At 39.0% G+C, this 7313-nt stretch overlaps 2 pseudogenes; both read left to right on the forward strand.

Moving 5' to 3' along the window:
- Window positions 1-3745: 3745 nt before the first annotated feature.
- On the forward strand, window positions 3746-4359 carry LOC148117982 (actin, cytoplasmic 1 pseudogene; annotated as a pseudogene).
- On the forward strand, window positions 4297-5605 carry LOC148117983 (actin, cytoplasmic 2 pseudogene; annotated as a pseudogene).
- The last annotated feature ends 1708 nt before the right edge of the window (window positions 5606-7313 follow it).

The following is a 7313-nucleotide window of genomic DNA, read 5'->3' on the forward strand; positions in this document are numbered from 1 at the left end:
GGAATGTAGACGTGCTCTGTCTACCTACCATTTCTAAAGAAAGACACTACAAGTGTGTGTGTGTGTGTGTGTGTGTGTGTGTGTGTGTGTGTTGTGCACGCCATATAAATCTAGATGGAACTGAGATTCAACTACACTGTAATAGGTCCCAAACGCCTAAAGCAACTTTGCTAACTCAGAAGATAGTGAAAATGCATCTGAGGGGACGGTGTATGTGCTGGAAATAGATTAAAAAATTCAGTTTAAATAGATTTCATAAATTTGATAAGAAATGGTTATACAAAAACAAACAAACAAAAAGGAGGCCTATCCCGAGGTTTGGCCACGGGATACATAAATAATCAAAAGCCACAAAAATGGTAACCCTGACACTTAAATTCTTCAGGAAAATGAAAAGTCTACCTCTGTTTTATGTTGTTTTTGAATGTGAGTCTGTCGTCTCATTAGGAAAATTAGAATTTGACTTATAGAAATTAATATATGAATTGAGTATTTAAGAAAAGGAGTCTCATTTGAAAATGTGTGTTCAGTAAGATTTATATATTTCTTCTACATGTGCTACAAGACAGGTGAAGAAAAATGTTTTTCCCATTTCCTCTCAAAAGCAATATATTTTTTAAAAGTTGTTATAATCACAAAACAAAACCGCGAACGTCCCAGGGTGACACGCCGGGCGCCCATGCACTTCTGCTTTTTGACTAAGAACAATGAGAACAGGCATGAAAGAGGGCTTAGTTTCATTTTCTCCGTCTCTGTTTATCACTTGTCTCACTCATCATTCTGAACTCATGTCTGTTGATAAGCTCTCCCCAAATAGAAAAGCCACGACAAGCAAGAATACTGATGGCGGCAGCGGGTATGATTTAATCTGAGCCCTCCCTACGGTGCTGCCTTTCTGTGTGCCCACAGCACATCTTGTGTGGAGGGTGCCTGTCGAGCTAGAATCAGCTCTGTGTGTTTTACCCATTTCTTCAACTTAACTCCATGTTGAGCACACAAGCCTCCCTCCTTGGATTCTTGATAAAAGCTCTTACTTTTGAAGAAATGGAATGGCTCCTACTGGGGTAGCGTAGCCACAAAAATTGCTGTTAAATTACCACCATTTTCACCAAATCACCTTCCAGATACCATCTCACCAGTCCACCACCTACAGGAGACACTAAGCGAGGAAGCAAAATGAAGCAATGTATCTCATTGGGGCCAGGTCTCCAGGCCCGAGGGGTGAAATGAACTCTTCTGTACAGTCTAGAGCTGGCTGGAAGACATTGCTTTGAAGCAAGCTGATATAAATCCAAGCTTGCTGGTTATGAGAAAAAAACATTTGCCTGTAGCTAGTATGAATGATTCTTTCATGTAACCACCTTAGATGGAACTTATAGCTGTATACTCTTCTTTTGAGAAGCTCAGTGACCTTTTTAAAAGTTTTTAAAAATAGTGTCTGATAATGCAATACTTCTTTTGGCAGCTTAACCACTTTCAGTCAATTTGACTCTGGGACCAACTCAAACCGCAAAAATTTGTAAGAACTATCAATAATATTTAGATCTTATATGCTCATGCTATAACACATTATATGATATCTATAAAATAATAAATGCCTTTGAAAATGCTATCTTCAGAATAGATCGGCTTTGAAGGACAGTTTTGTTCCTCATAAATCATTAGCGTTCATGGGTATTTATTGTTTCATATTGCAATTAAATGCCTGAGTGCTATACAAATGCCTACTTACTTACATACCCTCTTCAGTATAAATATATACTATAATTAAGGTATGAAGGACCCTCAAGCATAACTGAAGCCCTTTATGTCCATTTCTATGTACATTACTCTTCTGAAATATTTTTGTGCCTCTAAGATTCTTAGATGAGGAAGTGGGAAAAAGACATGGGGGTGCCATTAGGGTATGCCACTTTCTCATTAGTATATTTGAGCTTGTATGAGATAACTTCTCTGCAAAATGATATACTTTTATCACTTGTACAATCATGAATTTTTTAGACAAGAGTTTGTGCATGGTACTTTGCATAGGATTTGTGCAAGAATGCATACATTTTGGATTTTTTTTCTGTAGCTTGTAAAATTTCTTTCTTAAGAGGGGATCTTATGGTGCATTCTACTCAATCACTGTAAAACTATGTGTACAACTGATATGCCAAAAGTTTGGAGAGGTGCTCATTGGTTTTCTTCGTATGTGTAACTGTGTATGCATGTGTGCCTTGAATTGCAATGCAATTCATTCTTACTATAGACATCGGCTCAATCATGTAAAATAATTTTTCTTTGATATTCTAGTATCATTTCAATGAAAGTAAATAAACTATGGTAAGTTTATAGTGGACTGTAAGTAGAACTTAAAAAATTATATGGTTTAGTGAATTGGAAAATCTTCCTCCAACCTGGAATAATTTGTGGAGGTGACGAGCAACTTCCTAGTTATATTTCTCCTCTCAGTGCCAGTGGAAGAGGCTGGGGAGGAAAAGGAAGTGAGGAAAAGCTCCAGAGATGAGTACTGTGGTCTGCAATCAGCAGCTGCCTAGAAAGGTCCCTTAAAGCCTTCTTGCTTTAGTTCCCTTTTCCCCTAATAATCCTGATCTTCAGTATTGTTTGACAAGTAAGTGATATAAGGAGCTAAAGAGCCTAAAGTGCAGCCTAAGCTGCTGAGAATTACCTGTTTTTAAAATTATTGCTTTATCAGTTCATTTTTAAAATAAATGTTAACTCTATCTTTTAGATACTGGCATTCAAACAAACAAACAAATTCAAATAAATTCAACCATTTGAGGTCTAAAATGTAATTCTTCTTGGCTTTGTTTTCTTCGTTCAAATAAAATAGGCTGATTTCCCCCAAAAATTCAAGATAAGAAAGCAGAGAGCCGAACAAGAGATAATTTAAAATTTAGGTGGATGAATGCAACTCTAATTTACTGACAGAGATTAAAGGGCAATGCTAACTTAGATTATTAAATAAGCATTTAACTATGGTTTAGATTTAATAAAACAATTATGTGCATTAACGTGTAATTGATCATTATTAAATGTGTAATTAGTGAGATCGAATAACCAAGGAAAAGATAAAAGTTTATCTTTTATCTATTGCTCATTCTCAATATGTAAGATTCTAGTCATCATTGCCACTTAATATAATTATGAAGTCATAAATATAAATTAGATTACTTTGAATGATGGATTTAAAATACTTTTGCATTTTATCTAATTATTATATATTTGATTATAGATAAATAGCTAAACTATAATATGGTGTTTTAGAGTTAAGTCTTTCTGCCTAAAACTTGAATGTTAACCTCATGCTGCTCAGTTTAATAAGGCTTGAGCATTTGGTTATACAAATTAAGAAATAATATGAAATATAAATAGATTATGATTCAAATTTCTATTCACAAAGATAAAAATTTGAAAAAAATAGGATTTTTTATAAGGCTAAAAATGTCTTTTGTAGTCATACTTTTACAGCTCCTGATGGAGCACCCTCTTTGATTATAATACGATTTTGATTATAATTAAACTGGTATTTATGGTCCCAATCTTGTCTTTAAATAAGATGGCATGGCCCATACCATCACAAATACAGAGACAATTTTGATATCTACTGAAATAAATGAATTGTTTTCGTTGACTCTGAAAAATTAATTTCTTAATACTCAGGGAATCTTAAAAATACAACTAATGTATGTAATAAAAATCTTTATTAATATATTTTATTTAAAATATTTTTCTAGTCGAGTCCGTGTCCACCCGTGAGCGCAGGCCTTTCGCAGCTCCTTCTTCGCCGCTCCACACCTGCCACCAGTTCGCCATGGATGACGATATCGCTGCGCTCATTGTCGACAATGGCTCCGGCATGTGCAAAGCCGGCTTTGCCAGCAACAATGCTCCCCGGGCCGTCTTCCCCTCCATCGTGGGACGCCCTAGGCACCAGGGCGTCAGGGTGGGCATGGGCCAGACTCCTATGTGGGCGACGAGGCCCAGAGCAAGAGAGGCAGTCTGACCCTGAAGTACCCTATTGAACATGGCATTGTCACCAACTGGTACGACATGGAGAAGATCTGGCACCACATCTTCTACAACGAGCTGCATGTGGCCCCTGAGGAGCATCCTGTGCTGCTCACCGAGGTCCCCCTGAACCCCAAGGCCAACCGTGAAAAGATGACCCAGATCATGTTCGAGACCTTCAACACCCCAGCCATGTACATAGTCATCCAGGCCGTGCCGTTTCTGTATGCCTCTGGTCGTACCACTGGCTTTGTGATGGACTACGGAGACGGGGTCACCCACACTGTGCCCATCTATTTCTCCCTCATGCCATCCTGCGTCTGGACCTGGCTGGCCGGGACCTGACAGACTACCTCATGAAGATCCTGACCGAGCGTGGCTACAGCTTCACCACCACAGTCGAGAGGGAAATCGTGCATGACATCAAAGAGAAGCTGTGCTATGTTGCCCTGGACTTCGAGCAAGAGATGGCCACTGCTGCATCCTCTTCCTCCCTGGAGAAGAGCTATGAGCTGCCTGACGACCAGGTCATCACTATTGGCAATGAGCGGTTCCGTGCCCCTGAGGCTCTTTTCCAGCCTTCCTTCCTGGGTATGGAATCTTCTGGCATCCACAAAACTACATTCAATTCCATCATGAAGCGTGACGTCGACATCCGCAAAGACCTCTATGCCAACACAGTGCTGTCTGGTGGCACCACCATGTACCCAGGCATTGCTGACAGGATGCAGAAGGAGATCACTGCTCTGGCTCCTAGCACCATGACGATCAAGATCATTGCTCCTCCCGAGCACAAATACTCTGTGTGGATCGGTGGCTCCATCCTGGACTCCCTGTCCACCTTCCAGCATATGTGGATCAGCAAGCAGGAGTATGATGAGTCTGGCCACTCCATTGTGCACCTCAAATGCTTCTAGGCAAACTGTGACTGAGCTGCGTTTTACACCCTTTCGTTGACAAAACCTAACTTGCGCAGAAAAAAAAATGAGACATCATTGGCATGGCTTTATTTGTTTTGTTTTTTTTTTAAATTTTTTTTTAAAAGAGTTTGTTTTGTTTTGGCGCTTTTGACTCAGGATTTAAAAACTGGAACGGTGAAGGCGACAACAGTTGGTTGGAACAAGCATCCCCCAAAGTTCTACAATGTGGCTGAGGACTTTGATTGTACATTTTTTCTTTTTCTTTTTTTTTTTTTTTTTACCTTTTTTAATAGTCATTCCAAGTATCCATGAGATATGGCTACAGGAAGTTCCTCACCCTCCCAAAGGCCACGCCCATTTCCGCAGGGGAGGATGGCGGAGTCCATGCCCCGAGTCCACACCGGGGAGGTGACAGCATTGCTTCTGTGTAAATTATGTACTGCAAAAAACTTTTTAAATCTTCCGCCTTAATACTTTTTTGTTTTTTTTTTTTATTTTTGAATGGTCAGCCATCATGGCTCTCCTTTTTTTTGTCCCCCCAACTTGATGTATGAAGGCTTTGGTCTCCCTGGGAGTGGACTGAGGTGTTGAGGCAGCCAGGGCTTGCCTGTACACTGACTTGAGACTGGTTTAATAAAAGTGCACACCTTACAAACACAAAAAATAAAAAAATAAAATAAATAAATAAATATTTTTCTATATAGAAAGGAATCTACAATTTATTTTGGATTAGGTTTTTAGCTAAGCACTGAAGTTAACAATCAAATTAAAAATGAAACACTGGTAAATGTCCATGTTCTACGTAGAAAATGCATCAAGCACACAAAAGGAAGTGGGCTAAGTCCATTTCAGTTTTCAAGGGGAACTCTCATTCAAGTCTACACACCAATACAAGGTCTTTTATTTCTGGATGACTCTACAAATGAGATAATTCATAAAGTGCCCCCATCTCTTACAGAACAATGGTCATATAGCCCTTTGTTTTGTCTAGAGATATAAGGTTAGCTGTTAAGAGCCAGAAATCAGCTGTGTATTTCAGGAAACCAGCAAGGTTGTTAGTACACGCAAAGTCCACTTGAAAATGATGATGATTATAACTATGTTTACCTCTTCTTTCTGGCCTTGGCATCTCAATCTCTTCCTCTTAAATAAACAGAATGAAGAAAAGAGACATTAGTCTTTGCTTCCCAGTGACCCAGGCTGGGGTGTGGGATGTAGAAGGCACCTTTGTATCCATTATTGCACACCAGGTATAGAATTGAGATTGTTGCCTCTCTATTTAAGTTAGAAAGGAAGATTTTTTTTTCTGACATTGCTATCACAGTCAAGATTTAGGAAACATACAAAGTTACACATTGTCCTTTTACCTAAATTCAAGAGAATTCATATAATAGAGGTGCCTGTTTTCTATATTTTTTCTAAGTGAAATCACACAGTAAGTACAATTTTTTTTTATCGACTACACAGAATCATTATGTATTCCCAGCATCATAGTGTACATTTAATAGAATCCTGCTATCTGCTAGAACACCCAATATTTGCTGGGATTTGAGTATGGAGTTTCCTCCAATAGGTCAGGTGTTAGGGGATTGTTCACAGGATCTTGTGCTACTGGGGAATAGTAAAGTCTTTGGGGCCCTGGGATATGGTTGGAGAAAGTTAAGTCAAGGGGACTTGATATTGAAGGGGATATTAACACTTTCCTCTCTCTAATTCAACCTCCTATGTTGCTATGGAGTGAGCTTTTCCTTTGCTATATGCTCTGGCATGATATACGGCACTGCCTTAGGACCAAAACAGAACAAGTCCAAGAGAACATGGACTGAACCTCTGAAGTCATGAACCCAAGCAAACTTTTCTTTCTTCTGCATGATGCTTCAGTCACAGGTACTTTGTCACAGTGGCATTAGCCAACAGATAGAATATTCCTCATTAGTTATCATGTCTACCTTCTCCCTTATATATACACCTAGCTCAAATCTACAAATAATGTTTCTGTTTTTACTTTTACTGTAAACTAATTTACACCTGTACAGGACCTCCAGGGTGATGCTTAATAAATGCAGTAAACGCAATCATTCTTTCTCAGTTTCTCAGCTATAACTCAACTTCACTTCCACGGGGAAGCTTTTTAACACAATCACTGTGTGTAATTATTTTACATTTCATATATATCATTAACCAAGTATACCAAGTGCCTTTTCTACTTTGAATAGAGTTTTTGTCAGGGAGGCGTTTGAGTCAGGGTTTCTTTTTGTAGCCCTGGCTGTCCTGAAACATAATCTGTAGACCAAGCTTGCCTCAAGCATGGGATTTTTCTGCCTCTCCCTCCCAAGTGATGGAATTAAAGGCATGTACCACTACCATACAACCACTACA

This window comes from Myodes glareolus, chromosome 24, assembly GCF_982192425.1.
Source record: "Myodes glareolus chromosome 24, mMyoGla1.1, whole genome shotgun sequence".
Taxonomy (NCBI): domain Eukaryota; kingdom Metazoa; phylum Chordata; class Mammalia; order Rodentia; family Cricetidae; genus Myodes; species Myodes glareolus.